The sequence below is a fragment of the Cajanus cajan genome, chromosome 10 (genome assembly GCF_000230855.2).
Source record: "Cajanus cajan strain Asha chromosome 10, NIPB_CcT2T_4, whole genome shotgun sequence".
Taxonomy (NCBI): Eukaryota; Viridiplantae; Streptophyta; class Magnoliopsida; order Fabales; family Fabaceae; genus Cajanus; species Cajanus cajan.
This window is the reverse complement of record NC_138526.1, coordinates 35,783,490-35,799,877: the sequence shown is the minus strand read 5'-3', so window position 1 is coordinate 35,799,877 and position 16,388 is coordinate 35,783,490.

Below are 16,388 nucleotides of genomic sequence, written 5' to 3'. Positions count from 1 at the left end.
AAGAGTATTGGCCGAAACCAAACTTGAGGAAGCATAATGGGTTCAGGCTCGCTATGATCAGTTGAACCTAATTGAAGAGAAGAGATTGAATGCCTTGTGTCATGGTCAATTATATAAAAAAAGGATCAACAGAGCTTTTGCCAAAAAGGTCCGCTCACAAGAGTTTCAAGAAAGAGATTTGGTATTGAAAAAGATCTTACCACCTCAAAAAGATCATAGAGGGAAGTGGACGGGAAGATCTATTGAACCCAATAAACTTTGATGCAGTCAAGAAATTCTATGCAAAATAATAACAAAAATAAAAAGCTCGCTAGGCTGAAAACCTGAAAAGGCAGTTTAGGCAAAATTTAGAGCGACCTGCTAGGCTGAAAACTCGAAAAGAGTAGTCTAGGCAAAAGTTAAGGTCTAAAAAAAATGAAAACAAATAAAAAAAAAAAAAAAAACAAGAGCTCGCTAGGCTGAAAACCTCAAAAAGGCGGCCTAGGCAAAAGTTAGAGCAACCTGGTAGGCTGCAAATTCCAAAAGAAAAACCTAGACAAAAGTCAGGGTGAAAAAAAGAGGGGCGAGGAAAAGAAATCGAATAAAACATTCAAGCCAACACTATAGAAAAAATTCTTGTTTCAAATAACCTTCAAACACACATTTGGGCCTTTGTATCCATCTCACCGACCAATGTTACAACCCGATAAAGTCCATACAGATCAAAAATTGGTTGCTTTTTTTTAAAAGTTTAGTCTTAAGACAAAACAATTGAACTCATCTATCATTGTTAACACGATTGCTCAAAAAAAATACAAATGCTCATAAGACTTGCACATCCATTATATCATGAAGAGAAACAAACATCCAGTGCAAAATCTTCTATTTATCAATATTCATTGATTACTATGCTCAATAATTATGAGAATCATTCAAAAGGATAGATTGGGAAAAATACAAGTCATGCCTTACTTTGATCCCCTTACCCAATTAAATGAGACATTTGTTTTATGTCTCATTCTTCCATCAATTCATACATCAATGTTATTTCCTTGAATCAGAAAACAAAGCAATCACATTCATCATTGTCTCCTACTCTACCTCTCAAGACTAAATTGGAACAACCACTTCACACTGAGGCAAAAGATCTCATTGTCATTTCATCACCTTAGCCTTTGATTGGAATAATTTTCTAATCCAACTTTGTTCCCTATTTCTTCATAAATTGGGGCAACTCAAAGTACTCTTTTTATACTGGGACAAGTTCTCAACTATCATCACATTTTCATTCTAATCATATAATCCATGTGTCTCAAGTTTAATCAAGTCAATGTCTGTATCATCCATATTCCATCATTCTAAATACGGGTTATCCTTCCCATATGTGTCACTGTTTGATTCTATCCACTCGAGTCTAAAGTGATGTAAATCATTTGTCTCACTTGTTCAAAGTCCAAGTTAGTCTAAATTCTTCCACTTTTCACTCCATTAATTTGACATCAAACTGGGGCAATTGCTCAATCTCTTGTTTCCATCAGGTTCTCAATTCTTGTCATATCTTGGTGTAGTTTGCTCTATTTTCTCTACATCAAAATAAAGTCACGTTCAAATATTCTTTTTGAATAGTCTTCCAAAAAAAATCATTTATCATTGTTATGCATGTTGGTTAAATGATGTTTCAAAAGAAATGACAAGATGGTAATCGTTCAATTGATAAGTTAGGCCAAATGAGTCTCACTTGATTCTACTGGGATAAGTTTGAAAGGATAAATTGTGAGATCATTTTTCAATGATTGACAAAGAAAAAAATAACAGGATTTCATGGATTAGAAAAAGGATAAAAAATGAATAATTGAGGCACAAAAAGGGCTTTGCATGGATTTGTTTTCTCTAAAGAAAATAATCATTTTATGATTTTCTAAAGAAAAAAAAAACAACAAAATGAAATGTGTCTATGACACCTCATAAGCATCTCAACACTGAATCAAGCATTACATCATTTGTATTAATATGTTTGAAGTGTTTGTTCATGTCCGATGCTCACTTGGCATCCACTTTATTTGCATCAAAATTTGGTACTTTCCTAATACATGCATTCAAATTCATCACTTGCATATAAAGTCTCACGCTTGCCTGACATCTATATCATCTACATTTGAGTTTGGCACATGTTTGACATTCATTACATCATAGTTTGGTACATTCATTTAAATCCAATACTTGTCCAACACCCACATTGTTCACATTAATGTCTAATACTTTGTTTAACACATTTATTCAAGCCCAATGCATACTTGTCATTTGCATCACCAAAAGTTTGGATCATCCCTAACTCATGCATTCAAGTACAATACATGCTTAGCATCCACAATAGTTGTACCAAAGTTCGGTACTTATCATGCACATGTAATCAAGTAATGTACTTGCATAACACATTCAATGAAGTTTAATATCTACTTGGTATTAACATTGTTTCCATCAAAATTCACACTTTTATGTTTCGGGTCCCCGCGCCCATGTTTTTAATATTTTGGGTCCCTGCGCCCATGTTATCAATCTTTCGAGCCCCCGTGCTCACTCTTTTAATTTTCAAGCCTCTATCAATCTTTCGAGTCCCCGCGCCCATGTTTTTAATTTTCAAGCCTCTATCAATCTTTCGAGCCCCCGTGCTCACTCTTTTAATTTTCAAGCATCTATCAATCTTTCGAGCCCTCGTGCTCACTCTTTTAATTTTCAAGCCTCTATCATTCTTTCGAGCTCCCGTGCTCTCTCTTTTAATTTTCAAGTCTCTATCAATCTTTCGAGTCTCCGTGCTCACTCTTTTAATTTTCAAGCCTCTATCAATCTTTCGAGCCCCCGTGCTCACTCTTTTAATTTTCAAGCCTCTATCATTCTTTCGAGCCCTTGTGCTCACTCTTTTAATTTTCAATCCTCTATCAATCTTTCGAGCCCCCGTGCTCACTCTTTTAATTTTCAAGCCTCTATCAATCTTTCGAGCCCCCGTGCTCACTCTTTTAATGTTTCATGCCTCTATTAATTTTCAAGCCTCTATGCTCACTCTTTTAATTTTCAAGCCTCTATGTCCACTCTTTTAATTTTCAAGCCTCTATGTTCACTCTTTTAATTTTCAAGCCTCTATGTTCACTCTTTTACTTTTCAAGCCTCTATGTTCACTCTTTTAATTTTCAAGCCTCTATGTCCACTCTTTTAATTTTTCAAGCCTCTATGACCACTCTTTTACTTTTCAAGCCTCTATGTTCACTCTTTTAATTTTCAAGCCACTATGTCCACTCTTTTAATTTTCAAGCCTCTATGTCCACTCTTTTAATCTTCGAGTCCCTGTGCTCACTCTTTTAATTTTCAAGCCTCTATCAATCTTTCGAGCCCCGTGCTCACTCTTTTAATTTTCAAGCCTCTATCAATCTTTCGAGCTGCCGCGCTCACTCTTTTAATTTTCAAGCCTCTATCAATCTTTCGAGCCCCCGTCCTCACTCTTTTAATGTTTCATGCCTCTATTAATTTTCAAGCCTCTATGCTCACTCTTTTACTTTTCAAGCCTCTATGTCCACTCTTTTAATTTTCAAGCCTCTATGTTCACTCTTTTAATTTTCAAGCCTCTATGTTCACTCTTTTAATTTTCAAGCCTCTATGTTCACTCTTTTAATTTTCAAGCTTCTATGTCCACTCTTTTAATTTTCAAGCCTCTATGTTCACTCTTTTAATTTTCAAGCCTTTATGCTCACATATCAATCTTTCGAGCCCCCGTGCTCACTCTTTTAATTTTCAAACCTCTATGCTCACTCTATCAATCTTTTGAGTCTCGTGCTCATTCTTTTAATTTTCAAGCCTCTATGCTCACTCTATCAATCTTTCGAGCCCTCGCGCTCACTTTTTTAATGTTTTGAGCCCCTGTGCTCACTCTCTTTTAATGTTTTGAGCCCTGCGCTCACCTTTTTAATGTTTTGAGCCCCCGCACCCATGTTGTTTAATGTTTCGAGCCTTCATGCTCACTCTTTTAATGTTTTGAGTCCCCGCGCTCATGTCTTTTAATGTTTCGAGCTCTCGCGCTCATATTTTTTTAATGTTTCGTGTCCCTCGCGCTCATGTTTCTTAATGTTTCAAGCTCAGGAACGAAATTGGTGTTTTCTTTACTTATATTTTACTATGATAATTTGGAAACAAGAGTTGTTTATATTATCTAGTAAAATTAAGTAAAGAGGGGCAACTGTAGTAACCCAATTTCGTCCGGGAAATGTCAATTTTTGTTTAAAAAAATAGAAAAAAAGGGTATATTCAAAAAAGAATAAAAAGACAAAAATATAGAAGCCAAATGTAACACCTCATTTTTCATATTTTATGGAGGGTAATTTAGTAATTTTATATGATTTTAGTAGTCCGGAACAGGCTGTTCCAAAATTGGAACGGGTCGTTCCAACCTTCCAAAAACAACTATAATTTCTAGTCCGGAACGGGCAGTTCCAAAATCGGAACGGGCCGTTCCAACCTTCCAAAAAGACCTAAAATTTTTAGCCTGGAACCGGCCGTTCCCAAACTGGAACGGGCCGTTCCAACCTTCCAAAAAGACTTATAAATTCTAGGCAGAATGGACTGTTCCAAAAAATTGGAATGGCCCGTTCCCAAACTGTAAAGGGCCGTTCCAACCTATTAAAAAGAACTATAATTTCTAGCCCGGAACGGTCTGTTTCCAAACTCCAAAAACACCTCTAAATTCTAGCCCAGAACGGGTTGTTCCGAAATTGGAACAGCCCGTTCCGAAGTTGGCCGTTGTGAGTAAAATTGTAACCCCGGAACGAGCCGTTCTAGATTCAGAACGGGCCGTTCCGGTCCCTCCTGAAAGTCTATAAATAGCGGCCCTTGCCTTCCCAAAGACACCTACACACACACATACATCTCCACCTTGGACCAGAGGGAGCTCAGAAGGAGAAACCAACAAGTTACCACTTCTTAAGCGAAAAATAGTGAGTATATCGAACTCACTTTCTTTTTATATATTTATTTTTATTTTATTTTTTTATTAGTAATATCTGTTATTTTAAAAAAGTTTATTTATCATCTTAAAGTCTTATTTAAATTCAAAATGTGATTAAATATCAAAATATAGTGTTACAATATTCAATATAAGTATTTAAAATTATTGTATTAAAAATTTTATTTGGAGGAATGGTTAATTAGATGTGACATCTTTTTAACCTTTGAATTTAAAGTACAAGTTGTGACAGCTTATCTTTAAATTTTTTCTCCAAAAACAAAAATGTCCAATCAATAAATTTTTTAACATCATAACATCTCTAGTAATAATTATAATTAAAATTTTATTGAATTGACTTTGGTGTACACCTTAGTCAATTTTATATTTTTAGGGTGAATGAGCTGAGACAGTTCAAGAATCCTATATTTAACAAAAATAAAATTTAATTAAAAAATATCAACACACAAATATTTTCTATCAAAGAACTACGTGACTGTGATTCTTCATTAAACATGAAGATACGTAGGAGCAAGAAATAAATCTTGTCGAGCCAAAAAATAAAAAATATATTATCCTCCTTTTTATATAACAATAATAATTTAATTAAATAAAATATATTTAATCATTTTAGTGAGATAAGTATTTTATAAATTATAAATAATTAGTTTAATTAATTAAAGGTAATCGTCTTAGGACGAACGTTATGAAGTGCTAATACCTTCCTCACACGTAATCGACTCCCGAACCCAAAATTTGGTTTTCGTAGACTTTTTTTTTTTACTTTATAATTTTTCCAATATTTTTCCGTAAAAAAAATAACATTGATAACGACTCCTCTTTTTCAATTTATTGTTCACCGTCCCGTCGCGACCGAGGCTGCTACAAACATTAGTCGACCTTAACCTCAATTTGTTGTTAAAGGTAAAGATCAAAGGTTTTATTCATATGTTTAAACATTTTGACAATTTTTCACCTATTTTCACATGTCACATTATCTTGTCATGTCACTTTCATATCAATACCATGAGATCATATTATTGTCATCTCTCAATACCACATCATTTGGCATGTTACCATCAATGCAATGTTAATAAAATTATTAGACTTAACGAAAGATTAATGGAAGAGCGAAAATTGCAATAATACTTGAAAACCTATTTCCCTCGACTAAAACTTGGAGAACCAAAATTATATATTAGTTCATTTAATTGTAATACTTGAGAATGAAAAGTACAATAATTAATTTTTTGTTTTATTTCATAATTTAATTTTTGATATTGAATAATGTGACATCCTTTTCTCCCAAAAATAATTCTCTAATGTTAAACTAAAATACAAAAATTAAATAAAATAAAAACTAATTCCTTTCTTAAGATAAAAGGTTCACATTAAAACCTTTTCTAATAATAAATCTAATAAAATAAAGAAATATGAATAAATATAACAATCACTTCAAATGACCTTTGCAAATTTTGTCAAACAACTACAATCCAAATGATTTAAAGTAAAAATAAAATATTCAACATGATTAAATAACATAAATCTTAATGTTCCAATGTCACATGTCTTAGAGAAAAACCCAAAGGAAAAATAAACACTAAAAAGCCTAAGCTTCATCTTCAATATATTCACCAAGATCCACTTGATCCTCACCTAAAATGGTTGTTCAAACCAAACAATGAAGCAAACAATACATCAATAGAGGAGTTGGAATGTCTCACACATGTTTACAATACACAACATAACACTTCACAAGCAAACTCTAATTCACAACTAAAGACAATTGGCATACGGAGTGTTATTGTGTTCTTAATTCTATATATACATGTAGTACAAATAACTTATAGCTCAAGTGCACATGTATGAGCTAGTCTAAGAGTACAAGAACACAAAGATTACCACACAATGGGTAGCCAACAAATCCACTATCACTAGGATGAAGATTCATCAAGAGTCAAACAAAGATTCATCGATAAGAGTCAATCAAGTTTCTAGTTGTGCATGGTGGTCATTTATCAGCATATTGACAAAAAGATTCCAACCACAAAAACCCCAAGGTCAAGATAGATAATGCATATAAAATGTGGTTTAAAGATAAGTGTACCTTATCGTAGTAGTAATTATAGACAGAGTTTAGATATTGAACCCAAAGGACTAAGTTCCACCAATTACCAACTTAGTTGTTGCTTTTAGCAATTTGAAGGGATTAAAATTTAAATTAAGGAAACATAGAAAATAACAATCAAAGCATAACATAGATAGATTGAGATTCAAAGATTAAAATCTCTAGGATTGTGACTTATTTTACCTAATCTCCTAAGATGAATTTCATGAATTATAAAATATTTTTGCCAATTTACTTCTAAAATTGTTAACAATTCTTTATAAAAAAAAATTAGCACTTTATTTTTTTTAAAATTCCAAATTGATCATAAGAGATTTATTCATAAAATAAAGCATAAACATTATGCAAAAGCAAATTAATAAATTAATTCAATTGAGAATTAAGAAAATCAGTTTGATCATGCATATTTTGATAATCAATTATTTTAGAATTTTGTTAAATCAAAAGAGTGTGATCATGTACTTTCAATTAACTGGATAAGAATTAAAAATACTATAATAATATGACAATTAACAAAAAATAATTCATTGAATTCATCATTAGGTATTAACAAGGAATAATTACATCACAATCCTATAACAATAGAAAGAGAGAAAATAAGAAACTAAAACTAAAATTTGGATGATAAAAACGTAGCATGAACATCCCTATTTATAGTATAAAAAAAAGGTAATATACTAAGCACGGTCATGCTTAATAGCTAAGGGCGTGTTTCTTCATTAGCAAAGGCGTGTTTCTTTATACCAAAGGGAAGCACGAACAATCAATAGTAAAGACGTGCTTTCCAAACTAGAGGTACTCCAAAAGAGAAGCATGAGTGTGCTTCATACAACAAGGGGGTGCTTCCTCTTGAAGCATGGTCATACTTCAAGTAAGTACGGTCATGCTTCAAGTAAACACGGTTGTACATAATTTTAAAGTTCATAATTGTTCCATTTTATCTCTTAAGTGCATGAATTTCATCACTTTAAATATTTTTCTTGTTTATTTCTCAATTAACAAGAAAAGTGAAATTTTGCTTAAGACTTAACAATAAAATAAGACAAAAAAATCATTAATAACATGTTATTATACAGAATTTTAAGAGATTAACAATGAAAAATCATGGAAACCCTCTTAATTAGACAATTCAACCAATACCTTTAAATGAAATATTCATATTATATATGCATGAACTCATTTAAATTCAACACATATATGGCACTTGGTTAAGCCTAAGGCTTAGACTTAACAAATGGTTAAGCAATGTCTAAATTTTACGAATGGAAAACAAGAGCTTAAACTTAACACATGTTAGGAATGCTTATGCTTAACAAATGGCTAATTAAAACTTAAAACATAAGAAATACTAAGCAAAGCTTAGACTTAACACATAACAAATATCTTATTCATTCACATATATAAATTATATCACATTACCTATCTCTTATCCACATAACTCTTAATTTCTCCTTCTCTCATACTATTACTCTTTATTTGTATTTAATCTCATTTATATTCTTGTCTAAACTTTTCATAAATTTTACACTATATTCTCCCTTAATTCCCAAGGTAAAAGGACATGTATAGGGAAAATAACACATTTCTCATGCAATAATAGTATGGTCGTATTACTCTACAACACGTCATGTTAAGTCAAACAAATTCCAAACATACTACCTCTTAGAGTGGCCGTGCTTGATTTCACACAATTTTGCTCATTTTTTGAGTACTAAAGTTCTTATTATAAGCACGAGCTTGCTCTATTTAGCAAGGCCTTAGCACACATATGCTCACTCAACACATTCACGACATGTTAACTCCCAACTCGATCATGTTCAACCAAAGCAAGGTTGTCTTCCAAACTTCACAATCCAACACAGTCGTGTTCACTTTGCACAGTCATGCTTAAATTTAGCATGATCATGTTCACTTTCAACACATTTGAGTTCCTCCTAAGTACAATTATGTTGTCAGAACATAGTTCCAAAATGTGTGAACTCATGCTCTAATAGACACAAATCAACTTCTCCAAACTCTCTATTTTTAGCACAAATTAAATATGATTAAAATCATATATAGAATAACAATTACATGAAAGTATTAACTCAACAGATGAACCCTAAAATACAAATAAAGCAAAAACTCAAATTAAAATAAATTCATAAAATATCAAAGCAATCAATAGACACAACAGAAAATGTTACCAACACTCTTATGGGGATGTTCATAACACCTCCAATCACATACAAAAAAAATATCTTAAGGGATTTAAGGACAACTCCAACGCTCGTATTTCTATATATACCCACATGGTGATCATTCTCACTCTCCTTCTTAACTCGATAGACGATCTCTACAATGAAGGGTTGTGGTGTACCAACTTTTACTTTGTCTTAAGGTTTTCTTAATTACTCTGTCTTCTCTACAGTTCTCTCCAATGTCAAGAGTGTCAAAACCTAAATTAAAGCATGCATATATATAGTTTGACCCCTCACCCCTCACGTAGTTCACATAAGTGTTTAATTGGGTTGTTGAGTCCAAATCTATCACTAAAACCAACACACCGACAATCAACCCACTTTTATATTATTGTCTAAAAAAACTCCTTAATTAATTTAAAAGTTTAAATAATTAAATTAATTCAAGCCAATTAATAAATCATAGATTATGATTATAATATTTCAATTTTATGAAAAACAGGATTGATTTTTTTTAGAAAAAGGTGGCATTGAGCTAAGAGTTCAAATTTGCAACCATCCCAACTAGGTTGGCATCGAAGCAAACAGAAACCCAAGATGACAAAGACCAATCTCATAAATCAAGCAAAGAGAAGATACAAAAGAAGCATGGGAGAAAAGCCAAAACCCACGATAAAAGCATAATACAAGCTATCAAAACCTATAAAAAAAGAAGAGCAAGTTTATCCTAAACAAAGCAAGGAGAAACAAAAGATGGGGTAAAGTTCCACCAATAGAACTCATGAACAGTAATTCCATGATAGGCAAGTCTATCTGCACAAGTATTGTCTTCATAAAAAATGTGTCCCACAATGAAAGTCATAGATTTAGTAAGAAAAATCATGTTTTTCCATCTATTCCTAATCTTCTAGGGAACCATATTGTGATCCTTGAAAGCTAAAACAACTGATTGCGAATCACACTCCAACAACAAATGCTTCCAGCCTTTCCCATGGGCTATCTCCGCAGCTTTGGTTGCAAGATGTTACAAACAACTAACTCAAAAAATTATTTATCAATCATCTCATCAAACCCACTTATTTTTCATCTTTATCCATAAACTTATTTTCTTAAACATTTATCTCTTTTAATTTATCTTTATTTTTAAATTGAATTTCAACAATTTTTTTATAAAAAAAATATATCAATAAAAAATATCTTTATTTCACAATATAAATTATTTATCATAAATCCAAAATATAATTTACATGCATAATTAAAAATATTTATTTATTATAAATTATAATTATAATAATGTAGTCAAAAGTATTTATTTATTATACATTTTAACTGTATAAAAATAAACATATATCTTGTGTATTTCACAGTTTAAAAATATAATATGTATCAGTAATATTTATTTTCAATATGCTTGAATGTATGATATGTTATTTTCAATGTAATTTTTCAATGATCCTAAAAGATGTCCTTTTGCGTCTTTGATTATAAATAAAAACTCAGTATAGGACATTATTTTCCATATCGATCTCTGTGTTAAGTTTTTCAACACCCTAATTAATTCTCAACTCAGGGAAGAGTAGACAAGTCATAGTATGCACGAAGGCAGTGATAATGCTTGCTACTAATATTTCATCTCTCCATAATGCACGAAGCATCGATTTATATATTATGCTTTGCATGTTATTGATCTGCCATCTCTCATATTTGTCTGGTCTTTTGGGTCACTTGTTGGTCTCACATCTCTGCCCCACTAGCAATAGAAATTATAAAGGGTGAGAAAATGCTTAATATATAGTAATCTAAAACAACTAAACACCTCTTGATGTCTCCTTATATCTACCTTGTCCCCTTCCCAATGGAGGCCAACGCAAATTATTGGCTCACGTTGGAATAGTTGATTGCCATTTTAATAGCTTGGGATGGTAAGCAATCTATGTCTGGGGAAAAAAATGAAAGAAGGAATTTTGAACTGGGCTTTCATAGGGGTAGATTAAAGAACTCAAGTTTTATAGAATTAAATTTTAGATAAAATAATATATTTTATTACTTAATTAATTATTTAACTATGAATAATTTTTATTATGCATACTCAATAAATAAGTTTATTGTTATTGGTTTAATTATTAAGAATATAAAAAAAAATTCATTACATTGCCTTACCATTGAATTAATTAACCTCTAAGTCTTTATTTAAAAAAAAATTACTTAACCCGTAAATTTTAGTTTTTTTTTTTAAATGCACACTACACTTTTTTATTTTATCTTGATTGAATTAACAAATAGACACCGAGCTGTAATTGTTATAATTGATCTTTAAGTATTACCATCTTTAATAAACACCTTGATTTCAATGTCATCTTAATTAATTCTTAAAATTTATCACATATTGTAAATAATCATCTCTTTTATCATATTGGGATTAAAATATTAAATATATATATATATATATATATATATATATTATTTATTTATTTTAAATCACACTCATCTATTATAGATTATTAATATATATATATATATATATATATATATATATATATATATTTATACTAACAAACAGTTAACTAATAACTTAATCAGTTTAATAGATTTGATTTTTAAAATATTGGTACAATTAAACCTCTTTAATACCCGTATTCAATTTCAATAATAATAATAAAAAAAAATCTTTTACTTGGTTTGCAATAAATTATTAAATCAATTTCTACTTTTCAAACAAAATAATATTTTTCATTCAATTTGTGTGGTTATTGTGAGACCCCATTCCTTCCGCAAACCCCTTCCACCTTTATTCTCTTTTCTTTGACTTCCCACTTGCTCTCCTTACCTTCTTCCCCTTTTCTTGATATCTCAAGGTAGTTGTGCTGAGTGAGCTTGGATTTTGCTAGCTGATTTTTGGAGTTCTCTCTTGTTCTTCCGTGTTCGTTCAAGCTCTCTTTCGTCTTTCTCTTCCGTTCGTCCCGTCCCGGAGCTCGGATTTCTTCACCGAGGTAAGGGAAGCTAGTCCTTTGCTTTGTTTGGCCGAAAACGAGTTCTAAGAACTCTTTGATGGTAGGGTGTTTGCTGCATTTGAGCTGAGAACGGTTGACATTGCTGATTTGGGGGCCTTTCGGGTTTTTGGGGTTTTTGAGAATTTTGGGGAAATCCTTGAATCGTGATTGCATGTGAGAAATGAAGTGTTTTTATTGATCTTTGGTGAATATGGGAACTTTTGGCTGGATTGCATGCTGGTTTTATGTTATGTTTTGCAGGATTTTGGGCAAATTTCGAACTTGGGGATGGTTGCTGTTGAATTTGCGCTAGGCGCTGTTCTTCGCGTCGGGCGCGTGACCACCAGGGGACTCCATTTAGGCGAGCCCGCCGGGCGCAATGCTGTGTGCGCTGGGCGAGCTTGCAAATGGGAGTCTCTGGTTGGCCCGCGCTGGGCGTGACTTGGGCTGCGCCGGGCGCGATATCACTGGTGACATGTTTTGGGTACTATGGAGCCGCGCTAGGCGCGGGGTTGGACCCGCTGGGCGCGGAGGCTCTTTGGGAGTCTCTGTCAAGAGGGCGCTGGGCGCAATACGAATTGCGCCGGGCGCGAGACCTTAGTAGGTCTCTACCTTCCCCACGCTGGGCGCGGGTTAGGCCGCTGAGCGCACGAGACTCCTTGAGTCTCTGCCAGGCAGGCGCTGGGCGCAATTTGGAATTGCGCCAGGCGCGTGAGAGCCTTGGTGCTCTCGGGTTGAGTCTCGTCGGGCGCGAGCACTCTTGCGCTAGGCGTGATGGCCCCTGGTGCTCTCGGGTCGGGCCGCGCTGGGCGCGACCTCGAGCACGCCAAGTGCGGAGGGGATATTGAAACATATGTTGTTGGCTGTTGAATTGTGCTGAACTTGTTAATCCATGTTGTTATGTGCTGAGCTAAGTTGTATTTGATGAATATGCTGTGATGACTAAGTGATAAAGCCGAGATAATAGTATTTAGCTGTATTAGAGGTGTATGGTTGAGTCGAAATTGATGAATATGATGTGATGACTAGCTAAAATTGCTGTTTGAAGATGTTGAGCTGTGTTAGGTGTATATTGTTGTAAGATGCTTAGATGTGCTGTAAGACGATAGGCTGTGCTGAATGTTGTTTATGCTGATAAACGCTGCCAATGTCGTGTGATAAAAAGTTGTGTTATGCTGTATGTTGTTAATAATGTAACGCTGAGTTGTGTTGTGTGATGCTAATGCTGAACCTTGTTATTTGAGTCGAGCTGAATCATATGCTGATAGTTGTTGAATTATGCTGAAATTTCGGAGCTGAGATGTAATTGATAAATATGTTGTGCTGACTAGATGAAAATGCTGAAAAATAATGTTAAGCTGTAATAGATGTATATCGCTATGCTGAGCTGGGCTGTTATTGATGAATTTAAATGCTGATTTATAATATGGCTATGCTCTAGAATGATGAACTGAGTTGTGAGTAATAAGTTGTGTTGAAGACTACTTAGCTATGTTGTATGCGGATTTTGTTGTGTTGTGCTGTGCTGTGAGCTGTTTTGCTATACTGTTTATTGCTGAGCTGTATGTTGTGTTTAGCCACTATTGTGGTGCTGTGTTTAGCCACTATTGTGGTGTTGTTATAGCCACTATGTCGGTGCTGTTAGCCACTATTGTAGTGCTGTTATAGCCGCTAAGTCGGTGCTGTTATAGCCGCTAAGTCGGTGTTGTGCTCCGTGCTGATAGGAGCTGTTGTAGGCCGTAAGGCTGAGCTGTGGTAGGAGATCTCCGAGCTGATATGCGTGACGACGCATTGTGTGTTTACTACTATTTATCGATGTGTACTGTTGTTTACGGTTCTTATTGCTAATGGATGTTCTGATAGCGGTAGCTGTTTACTATTCTTAAATTATATATTTGTATGTTGTTTCTTTTCACTAGCTAACCCTTGTTGTTTCCATGTGGTTTGGACTGCGATGATCATACTATGTATGGGAGCAGAGCAGGGATAGGTTGGCGGCTTGTGGCAGGTCGGTAGCTGGCAAATAGAACTTATTTCTTATGGATGTTTTGGTGTTTTAGTTACTTGGGGTAGTAGCTCTGGATGGATTGTTGTACATTTTGAATCTAGTCAGACTTGGACATGTATATATGTATATTCTAGACACTATATGTATACACTTGTTCTTTTCTGTCCGGTTTCAAGTGTACAGTGTAGTGTGTAGTGACCAGCCGGGTCGTTACACAAAATTATTTTTTATTTTCAATTGACCAAGAAATGAGCAGGCAAGAAATCAACCAGTGGAACTATTAAGGACTGAAGGGAAATAAAATAGTAATTAAGCTGAAAATGAAGTGACATTGTAGAAATTTTTGCGTTTGAGTCTATCACCCCATGCGTGTACAATGGGTACCAGAAATTAAAGATTTTGCATGCATTATGCAATTGCAACTTGCAAGCATGTAATTCTAATCAATAAATAAATAAAAGTTGATTGAGACTTGCATGATTAGCCATGTATGGCTAACCTTCGTAGATATCCGTATTTCATACATGACATCTCATATGGTTCTTCTTCTTGGTACCTTATTATTTTTTTTTCTCATATCGGTATATTTTTTAGAGATTGTTTTATTCAATATTAAATGTAAATATTATCCAATTAGATTATCATTTAATAATCTTTATGTTTGTCCTTAGAATTATTTTATCACTATAATAAAATTTATTATTATCGAAAATTATTTAATGATAATAAATTAATTGTCTCTATTTTATTATCTAATAAAAATATTAATGACTAATATATAATAGTCACTAAAAATATATTTATATCACACCAAAATTTATTATTAGTAACAATTATTTATTGAAAAAACTTAAGTCTCGTATCAACGAAAAATAAAATAATTAAAGATTATATAAGTAGTTGATAATTCTCACTTTAAAAGTTTGTTTTGTAAGGTTGAGTTAGACCTATTATTAACCATTACCAAACTCAATAGTGTTAACATCCTAAATTTCAAATACAATATTCTCAATTTATTATTATATTATTCTTAAAATAGAAGTGTAAATTTTTAATTATTATATATTTTAAAAACAAATAGAGAATAAGTACAGTATTTATAATTCTAATACATTAAAATTTTTATTATCAAATTTTCAGATACTAAAATGAAATTATATAATATTTATTCTCAATTTATTATCATTATTTTTTAAAATAATAGTATAAATTTCTAATTATCATTTTAAAAAAAAATTGAGTACAATGTTTTTTTTAATACATTACAACTTTTATAATAATATTTTTAGTAAAATTAAAATGGAAATATATAATATTTAATTATATTATAAAATTCTAAAATCCTGTTTATAATATTTTAATTATAAAATATATATACAATTTTACATTTTATATGTTTAAATTAAGTAATTATATATATATATATATATATATATATATATATATATATATTTTGGATGGTTAAAAGAAAGAAGTTAAAAAAAAAAAAAAAAAAACAACAACAACAACGTGCATAGAATGCACGGATAAAGGTTGCAGTAACCTTATCTCCTCTGGTGCATCTTATCTGCAATTTATGGAGATGTTTTCTCAATCTTCTCGTCCTCCCCAACCTCCTCCTACACATGATGCTGACACTGTACAATCTGATGATAATGAGTTAGATGATGATCATGATATAGATGTTTAGGGATGCATTATCTTTTACTATTATGTTTACTATGCTTTAAACTTATAATTTGTTATGTTTAAGTTTTACTATAGTACTTATCATACATTAGGGATCAACTAAAGTTATAAACTTTGTTATATTTGGTGTTATTTGTATCTATGGTATGCTTGACTTTCTTATATTCGTGTTTAGTTACATGTTTTTATAGAATTGAAAAATTTTTCTTAATTATTTATTTTGTTAATTTTTTAAACAATTAGACAATAAATTCAAATTTTTTGATTAATTAATAAATTATTTGTTAATCACAATTACAGGAGAAAAATATATTCTTTACAAATTTACAAAAAAATAATTTGCAATTTGTGACGGATTTTATTTATTACTGATGCATTTCATTCAGTACAACAGTTTGTGACAGATTTCGCAGTTATTCATCACAAA